We start from the raw sequence: 17,682 nt of genomic DNA on the forward strand, positions 1-17,682 counted from the left end.
ACAAGCTGAAAACATGCAGTGATGTGTTCAATAGCTATATTTAGGAATAAATCTTCCTCCCTTAAAACAGATTTATATTCATTTATCCAAATAATGAGGAATGCAGTGATTCAGCAGATATCGTTGACATCAATAAAAATTAATTTACCTTTGTATTACAGTTGAAAACAAAGAAACTCATGTGAGACTAGGGAGCCATAGGGATTAGCACTTTATGAATAAAACATCAGAGGATGGACAGCTTGTCCTGAAGAGTTTGAATATGGGATAAATAACATCCATGAAGTTTTGCAGAAGATGCAGAGTTGAAGGGCAATGAGCAACTTATGACCTTTCACAATAAAGGCACATGAATTTCATGATTTTGGGAATACATGTAATATATTTTTGATATCTTTCTCTGTGCAGATAAGTCTACTGAGAGGGAGATTAAATATGATGTAACAAAAATAAAATTAAATCATAGCAGTAACATCTGGCTGTAATTAAGACATTCCTCTTTTTTAAGAGATTTTTTTTCCTCTTAGTCTTCATTTTATATGCATTCTGACTTTAAGCTTTTATTTCCCATGAGAGCTAAAGTGATTTTTGGATTGGTCAGTAAAAGGCAGTAATATGTCACTGCTCTGAAATTCTGCATTCTCTTTCACATCTCTAATGCCTTTCACTTACCTTGTATTAGAAGTGTAATCTTTTTTTTCTGCATTGGCTTTATGAAAGGTGTAATAAAAGACTAAAATCTTATTGTTGAAAAGATTTTGTTTCCTGGTTGGTTTGCACCTCAAAATACAGTCTGTATATCTCATAGAACTTTTAGTTCCTCTTCTACAGCTATTTTATATATTGGAGGAAAAAAAATCTAAATTTAAAAGGGCACAATTATTACAATATTTTTTACTACAATATTAGGTTTCTATAAGCAATGATTATACAACCAAATCATGCAGAAACACTTGACCTAGTCCTAAGCTAAAATGGTACATCAGAATGAAGCAAGGAGCATTGAGAGTATATTTTGCACTGATGCAAAACCAGACTATCTGAACCTAAACTGCTACGTCCATCCTCTCAGATTTAGCTCTAGGCAGATTTGACCATGCTGGGATGTGCCTCTATGTTGAACATTGGCTGGATAACATGGGTTTGCTCAGTAACTCTGTGGATACCTCTTTCAACCATAGCTGACCCCACTGCCTGGTTCCTGTTTGAATACACTCACTTAAAGAGATATGCTCAGGTAACCATGTCTTCTGCATGTGCCTGTGAGACCCTGCTCTTGCCTGGGTGCTGAGGCACACTAACAGCTTTAGCTGGATGGAACTACTTTATTTCAGGAGGGAGCAGCCGGCAACAGAAGAGTATTCAGACTCAGATTGAAACTTTGTCTTAACCTAGCCAAGACAGGGGACATTCCCGAACTTGAATAGAAAGTTTTCTGAGTAGGCACTGGATGTCTTCAGCTAAAGTCTGAGTTAATCATACAAGGTTAAATTGTAGGTGAATAAAATGGGTGTGAGCAGTCTTTCCTCTGACCTCTGTTTTGTAGATTTAGACTAATACCTTTAGGACTGTACCATCTTACTTACTGTATATTCATATGCTACCTTGCACGCAGAGACCTTAATCTCATTGATTTGTTGAGCAGTACTGCTACAAAAATTTCTTTATAAGAGAAAACAGATAATATATAATATATAATAATATATGATATATAATATATAATATATAATATATAATATATAATATATAATGTATATGAAATGTAATAGATAATACATTGTATATAATATATAGGATATATATAGGGAATACTATATTATATTATTTCTATAATATAGCTTCTTGACGAAGGACAATTTGGGCATCCTTGGAAGAAAGTGTGCCCAATTAGATGACATATTCTGTTAAGCATCACCAACCACCCACAGGTGTACTGGGAAGATGCAGGTTTCATGTTCATAAATGCCCTGAAGGCTTTACTTCAATTATCTAACTGAATGGTCAGGGATACCAAAGCATAAGGATTTGAGTTGTTCAATGCCACACAGAGCAGTCAGCAGTTAGGAGAGGTCATAATGTAGGAATTACTAATTCCTCTACTTTTCAGCATGAGATGATGTTACTTTGCAACCGAATGCCCAATATCAGTCCTCTACAGGAAAGAGTGAATATAAACAAATTCTCCAGCATTTACTTTTTCTAGTGGTAACAAAGAAGTAAGTTACATTTTGGAAATTCAAGGCTTTTTTTATTACCAGCCTTCAGTCAGAGCTTCAGTTTTGCTCATTTGTCACTAACAAAGTGCTGCTGGAATGAATAATTCGCGATAGATAATGCATTTGTTGAACTTTGTTTGTTTCCCTAATTCCAGGCTTTTTACAATAGTTATAAAAAAGTTTCAAATGAAGATTCCTGACTCAGAAACACTTAACTTGAAGTACGTTAGTAATCTCTTTTACTTCAATAAGACTACTCAGGTGTTTATGAAACACATATGTGTTACCAGATTATTGGACCCATCTTTTGAACTTTGAATGGCAAAATAAAAATAATAATTTTTCACCAACATTTGAGTTTAAAATTAATTTTTAAACAACATTGTATCTAGCAAAGTTTTAAAGTACAAATAATCACAGATAATGAACGTTTACAGTCTTGTGCATGCTGTTTATAAAAAACTGAGATTCAGTTGGGAGTAGATTAATATTTATTGAAATATTGTTCCCTTCAGACTTCTAATACAAATCTCCTCAGAACTATCACTGTAGAATTGGCAAAAAAAGTCATCTATGGATACAGGAACAAATGATGGTCAAATTCTTTTTCTAAGATCTAGCACAGGGCCACTTTTTAAAGGTCATATTGCTTTCTGTTTGGTACCTCCATTAGGTTGATTTTCCTCTCAAGTTTATATGTGATAGTCAGTATGAACCTAATGGAAATCCACGAGCAGTGAAGTATAACGAAGTAAACATGGAAAAGGGCCCATTGTTTTCATTATGATTATGGAATAAAACTTTGTACTTCTCCTTACAGTTTCAATGAATGTCCTGTCAGATTATTATTTTTTAATATTTTGCCCAATCTCATATTTCTTGCCACACCAGTAAAATAAACCAGATGGCAGTTAGGCCCCCAATACCCCTAAATATATTTTCAGTCAAAAATATACTGCTGTAGATGAAGCAGAAATACTCCACATGCCACATTCTTGATAGCTTTGTGGAGAGGAGTAGAAGTCATACAAAACATCAGTAGTTCCTCTAACTCAGTTTAAATTACACATTGTGATTTTGTCTTTAGGGAAAGAGGAAACTTGGTTTCATTTTTTTAAAGCACAGCTAGAGGAGGTTGTTACGTTTTTGTAAAGTTATAGAAAGACTTGATCTAATCATGCTTTGTGTGATCTATGTTTTTTTTGTTTGTTTGTTTGTTTTTCCATTAGGATTTGGAGTTATTGCTCATAATCTTTAAGGAAGTTTCCCAAAAAATATGAGGTTTTAAAATGTGTTGATATGCCTTATGGTCTACTGAAGCATTGCATTTTGAGGAAGGGGAGAAAAAAAATAACGTGTATTTGAGCCACATACTGTCACAAGTGAGTGGTTTATGTTGCTTTCAAAGAATCAGCAAGAAAACTATCAGCAAAAGCAGGTTTAATAATAATTTGAAAAACCATGACAAATATTCATGGCATAGTTCACTCTACTATTTACTATGTACATGAAACATTGTATTGGGTTTGGAGGCCAGGTTTTGGTAGCAGGGGGACTACAGGGGTGCCATAAGCTTCCCCCGTGTCCAACAGAGCCAATGCCAGCCAGCTCCAGGACAGACCCACTGCTGACCAAGACTAAGCCAATCAGGAATGATAGTGACATCTTAGTGATAACCTATTTAAGATGAAAAAAATAGTTATTGCACTGATGTAATTGTGTTCAGAGAAAAAAGGAGTGAGAATATTTGAGAAGAACAGCTCTGTAGACACCAAGGTCAGTGCAGAAGGAGGAGCAAGAGGTGCTCCAGGTGCTGGAGCTGAGGTTTCCCCGCAGTCCATAGTGCAGACCATGGTGAAGTGGCTGTGCCCCTGCAGCCCCTGGAGGAATATCATGGTGGTGTGGAGATCCACCTGCAACCTGTGGAGTAGCTCGTGTTGGAGCTGGTGGATGCCCAAGAGAGGGCTGGGAACCGGTGGGAAACCCATATTGGAGCAGGCTCCTGACAGGGACCTGCAGACCTGTGGAGAGAGGAGTCCAGGTTTCCTGGTAGGACTTGTGACCCTGTGGAGAACCCATGCTTCAGCCTGTGCCTGAAGGACTGCATCCTGGGGAAGAGTTACACACGTTGCAGTAGTTCATGCAGAACTGTTGCCCACAGGAGGGACTCCTGCTGGAACAGGGGAAGGACTCCTCTCCCCTAGCAGTGGTAGAAAAAACTTGTGATGAAGCCCCATTCCCTAACTCACTGTGCTGCTGGGGGAGGAAGTGGTAGAGTCTGAGGAGGGAGTGGTGGGGGGAAGGTGTTTTTAAGATTTATTTTACTTCTCATTATCTGTTATTTTGTTAATAATAAATTCAATTAATATCCCCAATTTGAGTCTTTAGCTGGTGATGGTATTCAGTGAGTGATCTTTCCTGGATCTTATCTCAACCCACGAACCCTTCATTATATTTTCTTTCCCCTGTCCAGTTGTGGTGGGGATTGATAGAGCAGCTTGGCATCCAGCCTGGCATCCAGCCAGGGTCAACCCACCACAAACATACAAAGGAAAAAAGAATCAATTTAGAATGATTTACAGGAGGTCAGAATGAAAACGGTAAGGATGGAAAAGGGTAAGGGTGAAAAGGGATAAGCGAGACCCTTCTGTTGGGTCACAAAGTGCAGTTGTGACTCTGCCAAAAAGGCTCATACTTGGTGATTTATATCTAAAGGATTTTAGAGTGATTCAATAGAATTTACTACAATTACAGCGACGACAACTATAGATCTGACGTGGCAGTATTTATGCTATACTTGCTATAGGGTATCCAAATCAATTCACATAAATGCATACACACAAAAAAGAAGTATGTACAAAGCTATAATTGTGAAAAACTCCCCTCAAGTGTCAGTGAAATGCTCACATTGAATGCCTGGGCATTCTCAATGGGTGAGGAGGAGTGAGGGTAGCAGGCCCAGTTGTCAGCTATTGGTGATGGTCCTCTGAGTATCGCAAACTTGAGAGTTTGTGAGCTCTGAGGGGCATCTTACTAAGAGGGAGGTGTCAGCTCACTCTAGTGTGAGAAGACATCAATATACCCCAGCTAAGTGTTATTGGGTTCTTGATATTCTACACATAAGGAAAACGGAAGGAAATTTTCTAGCGGATGTTTGGCTGCAATAGGCATGGTACAGGGATGCTGAATAACACAGATATGTGGGTCAGATGACTCTAACACCATTCCTGAGACTTATCCGTGCCTATCACACCACAGTGCATTAAAGTTGTGAGCTTGTTCATATGCTATATACTGTAACCTCTACAGTTTACAGCCAGGACTTTGTCAGTCTGGTAAAACGACTGAAATGACAACAATACAAACTAAACAGGAATACTCATTCAGGAAGAGTTTTGTCTCCTTCTGTTGCATCGTCTTATAAAGTGGCTTTAACAGCTGGGCCAGAATGGAGGTACATGGGCAGACTGGAAGCTATTAGGCTAAACCCTCTGGAATATTTATTTGCAACATCTGGAAAGTAATCTGATTCTGCTGCAGGCAGCTAAGTTTCCTATGCTGTCAACATGTGAATCGACATTTGAGTTTGCCGGTCATGTTAACCAATAGAAATGATACGGAATACAGGATGTGGCTTTCATGTGTTGTTTCAAAAGCAATTGTGAACCTGAACAATCACATGTTAAATCTTAAGTTACAGGTCTTAAAAATACATTCTGAAAAGTGTCTATCCTTTTGTGTCACTTCTATGAAATACCATGCTTAAAAGTTTGTTCCTTTCAGGAGAGTAACTCTGAAAAGCCATGATTTTTAGGAAAAATCACAGTGACAGGCTTTCAGGTCTAGCAATTGAACACTCTTTTACCTATGAAGAATGGCAGTGAATGCCTTTTAAAGATTTAAATTGAAAAAGAAATTAACCTTGATGCTGGATTGGCTAAAAGAATAAAGAAAACTTGAATCATGGACTTTCTGGACACAAAAAAGAAACTTGCCAGGTCTTCTATAATGTCCTCCTAAATATATATTTTTCAGATTATGATAATTTAGACATATCAGTTTTCCTTGTGCTTCAAAGTTGAACAAGAAAAGCTTATGTTTGTTTACATAAAAAAACACAGTACTGAATATTTCATGAGTCTATTTTGTATTATATGTAATTTTATGTTTGGGTCCTTTGCTAAACTAAACTGGCATAATTCTACCAGGCTGTGGATAGTGATAAATTTGCATTAGTTTGTTGCATCTGAGGACTGAACTCTTGCAGCTAGTCATCATATATTTTGGAGTAGAGTTGCTGCAAGCCCCACAAAAAAGACCACAGCCAACCTATTCCTTCCACTCCTGTCTCTCGTCTGTTGAAGGACTAGCCCTGAAGCTCCTTATTGTGAAACAACATTAGAGGCTGGCATAGCAGTAGAACTTCAAACAGGTATTGACATTTTGCCTTTATTTATGACGGTAGTAGCTTCAAGTTTTGAGGCAAGCTGCCATGTAAGCAATAATTCAGACCTATTTCCTCTGAGGAACTCTGGGTGCCATTTTACTGGATTTTTTTTTCTTTTTAAATATTTTTTTGTTTCAAAACTAAATTTCCATTGTAGTCTTTGTATCTGTCACTATGATTTAGATTAGCTGAGCATCTCTCTCATGGCTTTGTTACCCTTTAATAATCAATATTTGTCATTTTTTTACAGGAGACATTTTCTTTTGAGGTTGTTTGCAACCTTACAGCCATATTAGCTTGCTAACATTAAGGCCATTATTTTAGATAACAAAACCCTAGGGATTTCACTGTTGCTAGCCCTTTCTTTCTTTGCCAGAGAAGATGATTTTGAATTATACCCAAGAGCCAGATTCTGATCTCATCTGTGCTGGTGTAGTTACCTCATAATTACTGGTATCAACAGCATTGTAGTAGAATAGACTACCTTAGCTTTCAGAGCCCTCTAGAGTCCAGCTTGCATGGAAACCCCATTCTAAATTCTTTCAAAGATACCAGGTTTATCCATGCTTTGGCTCATTTATATTTTTAGATTTAAAATGCCACTATCTTTTCACAGGATGACACTGAGAGGTTCCACAGTGGAGCCTAAAGAAAACTTCTAGGTTTTGTGATTTCAGTGTAAATCATGACATAAATATGTCTACACATTCTTTGTAGTAAATAGGTCAGACGAGATAGATGAATTTAAAGTAAATACACAGGAAGCATCAGACCAAGCAGAGAAGCTGTGTTCATAAGTCATCCAGACTGGCTGGCATTCACCTGGGAGCGCTGAGGGAACTCAGATGTGAAATTGCAGAACTGCTGACAAAAGCATGCAAACTGCCATTTCAAACACCCTAAGTGACGGAGCTCTGGCTGATTGCCAGCATTACTCCCACATGCTGCAAAGTTTCTGGAGTCTGGAAACTGCAGGCTGGCCATTCCTGATGAGATGGTAGAGCCTGTAATGAGGAGTGAATTCTCTGATTTCACAAGTGTACAAGGTCTTTTGGGCAAAAAAGGCAGCAGGGCTTGTGAGCAGAGAAGTTCGGGGACACTAACAGGTCAGTTTTGTGGAGATGTCTACAGCATGCAGATAGAAGTGATCCACTCGATTGTGCATTAGGGTTTTCAAAAAGCCTCTGACAAGTTTTCATGCTAAAAGTCTGGACGAGCTACAAGAGGGATTTTGGTGTGAAACAAATCTAGGGACTCTGCAAGCATGTAAATTGTATATGGTGTCATACAGTATTTCCAGCTTATGTCCACATAACCATGAAATTAGCTTTAATATTTCATCCATGATTAGTCAGACTGCCTAAAAATCACCTGTTAAAATAAACTGGACACGTTATAAACAATGTTGCAGGGTTCTGACTGCGTCATCCATCTCTTATGTGCCTCTGTGGGATTGTACCATCTTTAAACTGCTCCTCTTTCCCTCCTGGGTATGACATATTTATATGACCTTAGATCATACTGACACGACAACAGAACAAGCTGTGAAAAAGAGTTGTAAGAAGCCCTCATTGACAGTGTCCACTCATGTATCCTCTACATTCTAAGCTTGGAAGCTTCATTTAAGCTCAAATCCTTGCTCAAGCTATGTTGTAGATATGCTCTGCCTGGCCTTGTACCTTGCTTATACCAGTCTTGCCTTTCTGCCTCCACTTTCGGCTTGATCTCAGACCTCCCTCATCACTACAGATGTACCTGGTGATCACGGGTCTGTTGGCTGCATGTGCCCATGATCTCTGCTCTTCTTACAGGAGTTCTGTGGACCTGTGAACCTTGCTAGTGAGGAGCTGCACTTACCTGCCTTGTTGTGACTTGTGGCTACCCATTTGCCTTGCAGAGCAGGCTGGTCATTCTGCTCCCTGGCAAGCTACCCTTGTCAGGAGCAGTCACTGCATTTGCCTTTTTTTAATTACACAGTGTGGAGTGGAAATTAGTGACTGACATCGATAGAAATGTGCTTCTTTTGTTCTCGTAAGTGCTTACAGAATCACATTTTCAAGTAGCTAACTATTAACTTTGTTTTCCCTGTTTTTCACTTACCCAGGTTAAAAGCAACGCAGTTAAAAGGCTGTAGGCTATAGGAATTTCTTCACAATAAGATAGAGTGAAACCCTGTAGCTAGAGATTCCAACTTTGCCCATACTTTTAAGTGGAGGAAGTATCCAGATGGGAGTATGTGTAGCTGTGCATCCTTAGAGTTCTTTTCTCTCATTGACATTCATCTGAATAGCCACTAACTGCATCTCCTCAGTTCCCATTCACAGTTAGCTATACCTAGGCTCCTGAAACTTCAATATATGAACAGTTTGTTCCTGATAATGAATCATTATATTGATAACAGAAAGAAAATAAGATTTCTATCTGAAATATTAGAATGCAACAGACTGATGCAAAGCAAGGAAACTGCATTTGTCTTCACATGATTTTGAAAATAATAAGGAGTAAATGGTATTTTTTAACCACTTGGCTAAGTCTGGCACTCTTTAACATCCTATCTGGAGGAAATATCAAATGTTGTCCTGGAAAAGAAAAGAGGGAGTACAGACCTTGGGTCCCTTTCTGTCAAACTTGAAAAATGCTCTTTGTTGCTGCCAGTGAATACTGAGAACAATATGAACAAAGAGAATATCACTTACAACATGGTGTCAAACTGCATCAAGCAAAATAACCTGAAGGAAGACCTTCATGTTGTATTATCACATCTTCCAGCATATGTTACCTCTTGCATATAGAAACAGAGGATTTATCTTTCTTCTCAGAGTGAGGAAAAAACCCCACTACTGACAGCACTTCGTGCTGAAAGTTACATTAAAAATGAGTATTGGGAAAGGGAGAAACTTTATATAAATACACTATCACTGCAGTTAAAAGAAGGTGCAGAACATAGAGTTTGAAGACAGAAAAAGTGGGTAATTGATTTCCTTTGGATCTTTAAAAATACAGGCACATGCATGGAACCAGATCTGGCATGAATTACCAGCAGTGTTAATTTAGAACCATACTTTGGAAATCTCCTGGAATTATGGTAACTTTATTCAGATCACAGTATGTATGAATATGAGTAGGAAAGTAGTGAAAAAACACTACTTCTTCTTATTTTGAATCTGAAAAGGCTCTGTAAGAATGTAGCATCTATAAAACTACAAATGAGGAAAGCCTCTTTCAGAAGTTATGGATTTAAATTCAAGGTGAGTTGTAGAGCTCCAACCTCACTCTTGTGGACTGTGCAGTATGACCTTGCCCTCAAAGACAAGTGTAGTCACACAGAAATGAAGGTTCATCAGGAGTTTCTGGGTGCAGAGGGGAACACAGTCACATGCTACCCTGAATTCTGACAGTCTAGGCAGCAGGTTGGTTAGGGCACCCATATTTGTGTATTCATCACTCATGGCATGAGGATGCTCAAACACTTATTGATACAGCTCATAGATAAAATTACTTGTACACATTCTTTACACAAGATATATCTGACTTGCTCTCAGTCACATTCTAGCTATAATATCCTCTTCCAGTGAGAGATGCATATCTAAAATTATTTCAACATAGAAGTAAGCATAAGATTTTTTTAAGAACTCATAACACAATCAAAATCACAAACTAGAAAAATAGTTAACCTTTGTTAACTTTATCACACCTACTCTGTCCTCCATTCTATACCCAACCATTTGTAAAATCTACAAATTGAATTATCTGTTACATTTAGATTGTTAGATATCTAGGATAAAGAAATAACTTCTATTGTATCTCTCGACAGCTCAATGGGACCTAATGTGGAGTAGAACTGCAAGATTCTGATGTAACATAAATTATAAATAATTAATTGTACAGGTAGAATAGACCTGTTAACACTTTCTTCTCCAAAAAAACCTCTAGTGTGTTACAACAAAAAAAAGCATTGGGACATTTATTCCATCATGCTCTAGAGAAAGGGAAGATGGTTATGAACTTCAGATTTCTTGAAATAATAATTTTGGGCATCAGAGCTGATAAATTGCAGGCATGCAACCTAATCTCCCCATCTGCTTATATTCTCTAAAGAACATCTTCATCTGCTTTCACCTTAAAAAGTGACAATTCCTTTGCAGTATCGTCTAAGTCTCCTGATATTCGGCTCAAATTATTTTTGTTTCTAAATCCTTGAATCCCTTCATATAACTCTTCTTAATAGCTCTCCAGATGAATTATTAGGTGGCATTGTTTGAACATATCTCATGAGGTTTTTTTATTCCTTATAGCTCTAAGCGTCTTTCTTTCACCATCTTTCTCCAATCATCTCTTTTGCTACTCCTTCCAAATTAACACCATCTAAAAAAACACATTTCCACATTGTTTTACCCTGTGAAGGACATTGCAAAGGCATGCAGTATCTGATTAATATCATACATTAATTCTGTTTGTCTGATTGGTGTGATATGACTCCCTGGATGAGAATGACAGGCTTTCTGGGAGGAACTGACACAAACACAGGGATGCAGACAATGGTAGCAAACACCTCACATTTGTACCAGTATTTAAATGGCAGTGCAAGCAGAAAAAAAGAATCTCAGACGGTGCTTTTGAGCAGGTTAAACAAAAGGCTACCCCAGTGCCCCACGCTCAAACTGACTAGAATTTTACCAAACATGAAACCGTTCTCAAACAATGGAAACTCACCTCAGTGAACATGGTAAATAAGCCTCAGGTGCCCAACACCAGTCCCACACTATAGGCATTTACCTCGTTTCATCTCTCATCTTTACTCTAAAGTGTAATACTCTGTGGTATTACACTTCCTTTTAAGAATTAATCGTAAATATAACATTTCTCATGAAATTATTATAGGCAGAAAAAGTCCTGCGTTGCATCTGTCACAGTCTTCTCGTTTAGCAACTCTGTCAAAAAGTAACAGCTACAGTTTGTTTTTGTAAGTTGTTCTTATTTCTGATGCCTCTGCTATCTTCCAAATAGCTAGAAACAGTCATTCATTCCAGTATTTTAAAAGGCATTGAAGCTAGACCTTCTTGACAGTAATTACTACGATCTTTCTCTTTTTGAAAGTTGACACCACATTTCTTTTCTGTTATCTACCGGTACTTCTATCCCAGTTTCATTTATGAGAGCAGCATGAAGAAGAAAATTATAAGGGCTGAGATTTAAGTGACAGATTCCTACTCCAGGAGAGCTGCCAGAGCTGTGTTGGGGTGGGAAGGTAAGTTCATCTGTTGCACTACGAAAGGATCTCTCTCATGCATATGGCAGTATAAATGAGCGTAAAAGGTTGTGTGTACACACTGGGCCTTTTCATCTGGCTCTAATAACCAACTACAATTCAACTTGTCAGCTTCTCTCTAGAGCCCTGTTGTAGTTTCTCAGAGATGCAAAATTGAAGTTGTATGATGCAGAGGAAACACAAAAAGTCATTCAAAGCTCTATCCCGTTATCCCGGGATGCAGGATAATCACAATATTTCACCTCTTGATCCTTTTCAGTTTCTGGTTCATAAGCAATATCACACCTTTTCTCTGGAGCACTTCTGGTGGCAGGCCTGTTTTGATATGCAGTTTTGTTGAACTAGCCCTCTGCTTTCTCTTTGCTGTTGTAACTTCATTTCTGCTCACTCTTGCCCCAGAACAGAATGCTGGTTTTCCACCATTAGACGTCATATCCTACAAGCTTATGCTATTACAGATCAGTTGGTGATCTACACTTTGGGGTCTCCAGATCATCAAATTTCTGTACTTCTTGAATTGTCCATAAGCCACGTCTCTCCTCCTGTATACTGTCTTTAAATCACATAGTTCACCCATGCTCCAGGTCTAGCACTAAACCTTCATTTCTGTTGGTTCTTCTATATCATACCACACAAAAGAATATCTTCAATCACATGATCACTGAACATGATGTTCTCCTTTGGGATGTCTGTATCCAATTACAGTATCTTTACTCCATTATTTATTACCACAGCTGATTTTTTTTGTTTGTTTGTTTTGGTATTTTTTCTAATTTTTCACTTTTAAAGAAAATGGATAAATGCTTCCTAATCCCCAACTCTTATTTTTTGGTCGCTGATTGGTTGGCTTGTGAGCTTTTGCCTTCGTTAGACTTATTTTCCTAATTAGTCTTATCACTGAAAATTGTGATCAAAGATCTTCCTCATATATTCAGTGGGCAGACTTGCGCACAATTTGTAACACATAGTACCTGACTGATCAGCAAACAACTTACTGCAGCAAACTCACTAGCATACAGAGAGAGAAAAAAGCTTACCAATCACAGAACAGCAATTTTTTTTTTTTTCCATAAAAAATAAGCAAATTCAAACTCTGGCATTAGCTTCACTGTGTTGCAGTTACCTGAACTATCCTTACAAATAATCAAAGTCACTTCTGCCTGATGCTAAGAACTGTTTCTGCTTCATCTGTGTAGCAGAACTCATCCTCACCCTGCTTCTGTGGATAGTGATGCTAAATTCATTTCTGGATTTGAGGAACACTACTATGTGAATCAAAATGATTTTCAAGAGCAACCTGTTTTAGTGCCTACTGAAATAAATGAGATTATTTCTTTGGCATTCAATGGGCATCAAACAAGACCTGTACTAAATGGTGGAACATTTCTTACAATTCAAAAATGACTTAATGAGAGACACTGTTTTTCAACTATGAACTCTCAACAGTTTTCCCTAGAGGAGAGTCTAGGACATATGAGGACATTTGTTTGTTGGGTTTTTTTCTTAGTCAATGCTGATGACTTCATAAAGAATTTCAGACTACTCTAGGGAGAAAAGATTCAAATTAAAAATGAAAAGTTATATGGACTTGCGTGTATTCAAAGCTTGTATTAATTTTGAATACGTAATAGGTACTTTTAAAATTCACAATACTTGGGAAAAAAAAGGACAAGTATGTATTTGAGAGCAATTGATTAAAACTAGCTGCAATTACTGGGACCCATCCACCCATGTAAAGGTTGGAGGATACAGCAAGAAGCAGCCTTATATCATTGTCATTCCTTCAGCTACTTATAGCTTAATAGTAAGGGAAAAAAATGAGACTGAAGAAAAAAAGAAGAGCAGAAGTGTGGGAGGAAAATGAAAGACAGCAAAGTATGTTTTCTACCTATTCTGTGTGCCAAAGGGGTTGTTTATGGCTTTAAAGATTCAAAACATCTAGGGACAAATTAATCTCTATTCTTAGTTATGCAAAACCAAATGGAGTTGAAACAGGGATACAATTGTCCTTCAGACTCTGGGAATTAAAATCCAGATTGCAGCAGGAATAGCTAAAGCTTCCGTAAATTTGGAGAAGACAGACTTCTGTGCAGTTTACTGCTCTTGAACCTTTCAATTCCTGGGTTGAATTCACTGCTGGGTACCACCAGCATTCAGACCCCAGCAGAGGAATCGCCTGATAGGGGGTTTGGAGAGAGGATGACAACCAGTGAAGGTAATAACCTCAATGACTTCACAGAATTCCCATGTGAACCTGAGTGAGAGACCTTGAGACACAAGGGCTTGGTTACAGCAGCTGGTAGGGCAGGATTGCACTGGTTTGCTGTGTTTTCTCCTAAGAGATCGTCTCCAAAGCTTAAAGTCCAACCTTAATCAACTGTTGTAGAAAAATGTATATACTTGCTGTTCTTGTGAGCACATCACCACTGCCACAGTAGAGAACCAAATCTTAGTGAGAGTTTTAGAAACATAGTCTTGTAAGCTCTGACTGAGTAATAATGTTCTTTTGCCACCTTTGGTGGAAATTTGTATCACTCTCTGCTGCTATCAATCCCTCTGTCCTCATGGCTAGTACAGTGCTGTATGCATGTCTTGGTGGTTATTCTCCTTTGTTTTGGTCTGACTGTTTCATCAGCCAAATGAATTCAATCTAATGACATTTAGTATATAATCAGATCTAAGTTTGGACCCAGATTCCTGGGGTTCAGGCACATGAGAATTTAGAAGGCATTCAGAATCATGTTTAATATAAAACAATCTGGAAGCTGAACAAACTGAATATAAAAGTTGAGTCCTATTTGTGGTTCCAACAAAGATGTGCCCTAAGATAACTAGAAGTTAAATGGGAAGAAATAGAAAGGTTCAGTAGACTGTAGCCAATTTACCACTGCTGCCAATACTGAAATACAGCTCATTCTGAATTAAGCTGGCAGTGATATATGGCATAGTAAATTTGCTTGCTATGACTCTTGGGCTAAGACCTTTTGGGGAAAACTGTCTAAAGAAAAATCTCACTTATATTTTAATTTTTTTTAAGATATAGGTTTGCTTGACATAGGATTTTGTGTACAGGATGGAAAATATGGGTGGCAAGAAAAGAAGGTAGATTGGTCCTAAGTTCACCAAGACAGACCAGCATACAAGAACAGAGTAGTGAAGGGACTGAATGTACATGTTCAAATTTTTGTTTTAATTTTCCTTTTTTTTTTGAGGGCTATACTGGAAGAAATGGAGATAAATTCTCCTCCCTTGCTTTCTGGGATTAGATTTCATTTTCCCTTCCAACATACTTGTGAGCTTCCCTAAAAGAACATTTGCATTTGCCTTCTTGATTAGTACATTCTTGCTTGCCTCTGGCTTTTTGGCAAGTCAAAACATTTCCAAGAGTTTAGCAAAATGTTTATAGGCGTGATGAGATTTTTTAAAAAAACAACAGATAAAAACCTGGGTTTTATCCTACACTTTTTTTCCTTGCTAACCTCGTTGCAATTTCACTGTACAAACAAGTGAAATGGCAGCAGTGAAAGTCATAGTATATTATGCCAGGCAATGTCATGGGAATGAGTGCTGAAGGCAAGAGAAGGTAGGACTGATTTTGCTACCAGAGAAACTGTGGTATGGAAGAGGATTTTAATAATCCAGAAGAATTCTCTAGTAATTTGCAAACATCAAAAGTGATACAAGAATTTCCTGACTGTCTTCTGGCACATGGTGCCTTGAAAGATGTGAGCATTTACAGCTAACCAATGCCAAAAGGGGATGTCTTTTACCCCTTTCCCACTCCCACATGTTCACTATGCTGGTGCTAATTTTACCCTCTTTGACAGCCTCTTTAATTCACTAACTCCAGGGTGTGGGGGAAAGCATTGAACACTTTCTGTTATGACAGTGAGTCAAGGGGGCCCACAGAAGATCTGATGAGCTCTAGAGGTGGAAAGGGGAGGGCATAGAGTTAGGAAAACAGGAAAAGAGAATGTTAGGAACATTGGTAAGGGAAGGAAAGGGTGAAGACAGAAACAAGAATCGTTTAGTGTCAGTAAATTTAAGATTGGTGCAGCTGTCTGTGAAAGCTGAATTGTCTTATGGGGTGGCTAAATAAATGGTCTCTATTTTTCTCTGTGAAATTTGGAGCTCCACAGTATGATATATGATGGCAGAAACACAACAATGGCTATAATTCGATCAAACACCTTGTGAAAAAAATATCCTTTAATAAACTTCACTGTAAAAACAAACAGCAGAACTCATCCACAAAATCCAAATAGAAATGCTGTCAACAGATCTAGAGTGGACTTCAGTTTATGCAGAGAAGGCCTTTGCGGTTAGTGCAATTCAAATATTAAATGAAAAGATCAGAAGACCTCAGAATGAGGCTGGTAGCATAATTCAGAGGGCTGGACCTCCTCCCTGGCCCAGGGAGTGTGATGCCCTATTAGAAGTTGATTGCTCTTCCTTTCCTTCCATCTTTCTGACTTTCCTTGTGATGAAATTTCAAGAGCATTTGGAGTTTTTAAATGTAAGTATGACTGACTCATTATATTAGAGAAGCAATGAATCCAGCTCAATTCTCAACCTTCTAGTGCTTCACTTCCTTGTACCCATGTTCCTGAGGCTGGGGGAAAGGGCAGCAAGCACAGAGGAGAGAGTCGTCCTTGCTCGTGTTCCAGCAGTTTCCATGTGCAGTGGGCCTTCATGATATAGTTCACATCTCTTCTGTACTCTTTGAAAAACTCCGTCAATAGATGGAATAAGCAGCAGTTTAAATGGAAGATGGGTTTATTTCTTGTAAAAAAGATGTACCTTACTAGGTAGATGATATGATCTTGAATCACTCTTTTTCATCTATATAGCAGGTAAGTATAAGTCCAGCCTAGAAAAATTAAAGAAGGCAAAATAAAAGTATGAAAACATTGTTGGGCAAGTTTTGATGTAATACTTTTTTTTTTTGCCATGGGAAATATAAATACAAAGACAATCTATGTTTTTTAATTAAAAAAGATTGATCAAAACTTTCTATTAGATCCAAAAGGGAATTAGAGTATGCACTAGATTTTTGGATTAAAAGGTAAATGCCACTTTACATACTTGCAAAGGAAGAAAACACAGGTAAATTCAAAATGCAATTGCCTGGTATATTAGTTTCTTGATTATTTTAGAAAAAAATTGTTACAAACCCCAAAAGCTATTATTTAACACATGGGAAACACTTTGTCATTGAAGATTATTTTCTAGAAACCATTCAAATTAAAAATAAAGCAATTCATGTTTTTAAAATTATTTAGTTTAATCAAGGTGCCCAGTTTGAAACCACAAGATTCAGAAGGTCAGGTTATTTAATAACTGACCAAATTTTTACAGTTCTGGGGAGTTGCACTAACTATAGGGTAAGTGATTATTCCAGTAATTGAATCCCTGCAGTGTTGATTACTTTCTGTTTGTGTATGTTGTAGTATAGAAGAATCACAATCATTCTACCATAGCTGCGGTTATATGATAACCATGATGACAATGACTGAGCTGATAACTCACCAGACATTTTGACACCTCCCCTCCCTGAACTGCTTCCAATACTCTGATTATCTTTTGGGCAGAGACAAAAGTTAAATGGTCTTGCTTTTCTGAGAGTAAATCTGCACAGTCAGGTGGAGTTGTAGAAAGTGAAGTCTTAAGTATGGAGAACATCCCTTCTACAGCGAAACCTCTTTGGTATCAACAACTCATACCTCCTGGTGTCAATTCAACCTAAGGTA

The sequence above is a fragment of the Manacus vitellinus genome, unplaced genomic scaffold (genome assembly GCF_001715985.3).
Source record: "Manacus vitellinus isolate BGI_N305 unplaced genomic scaffold, ASM171598v3 scaffold_3_pilon, whole genome shotgun sequence".
Taxonomy (NCBI): domain Eukaryota; kingdom Metazoa; phylum Chordata; class Aves; order Passeriformes; family Pipridae; genus Manacus; species Manacus vitellinus.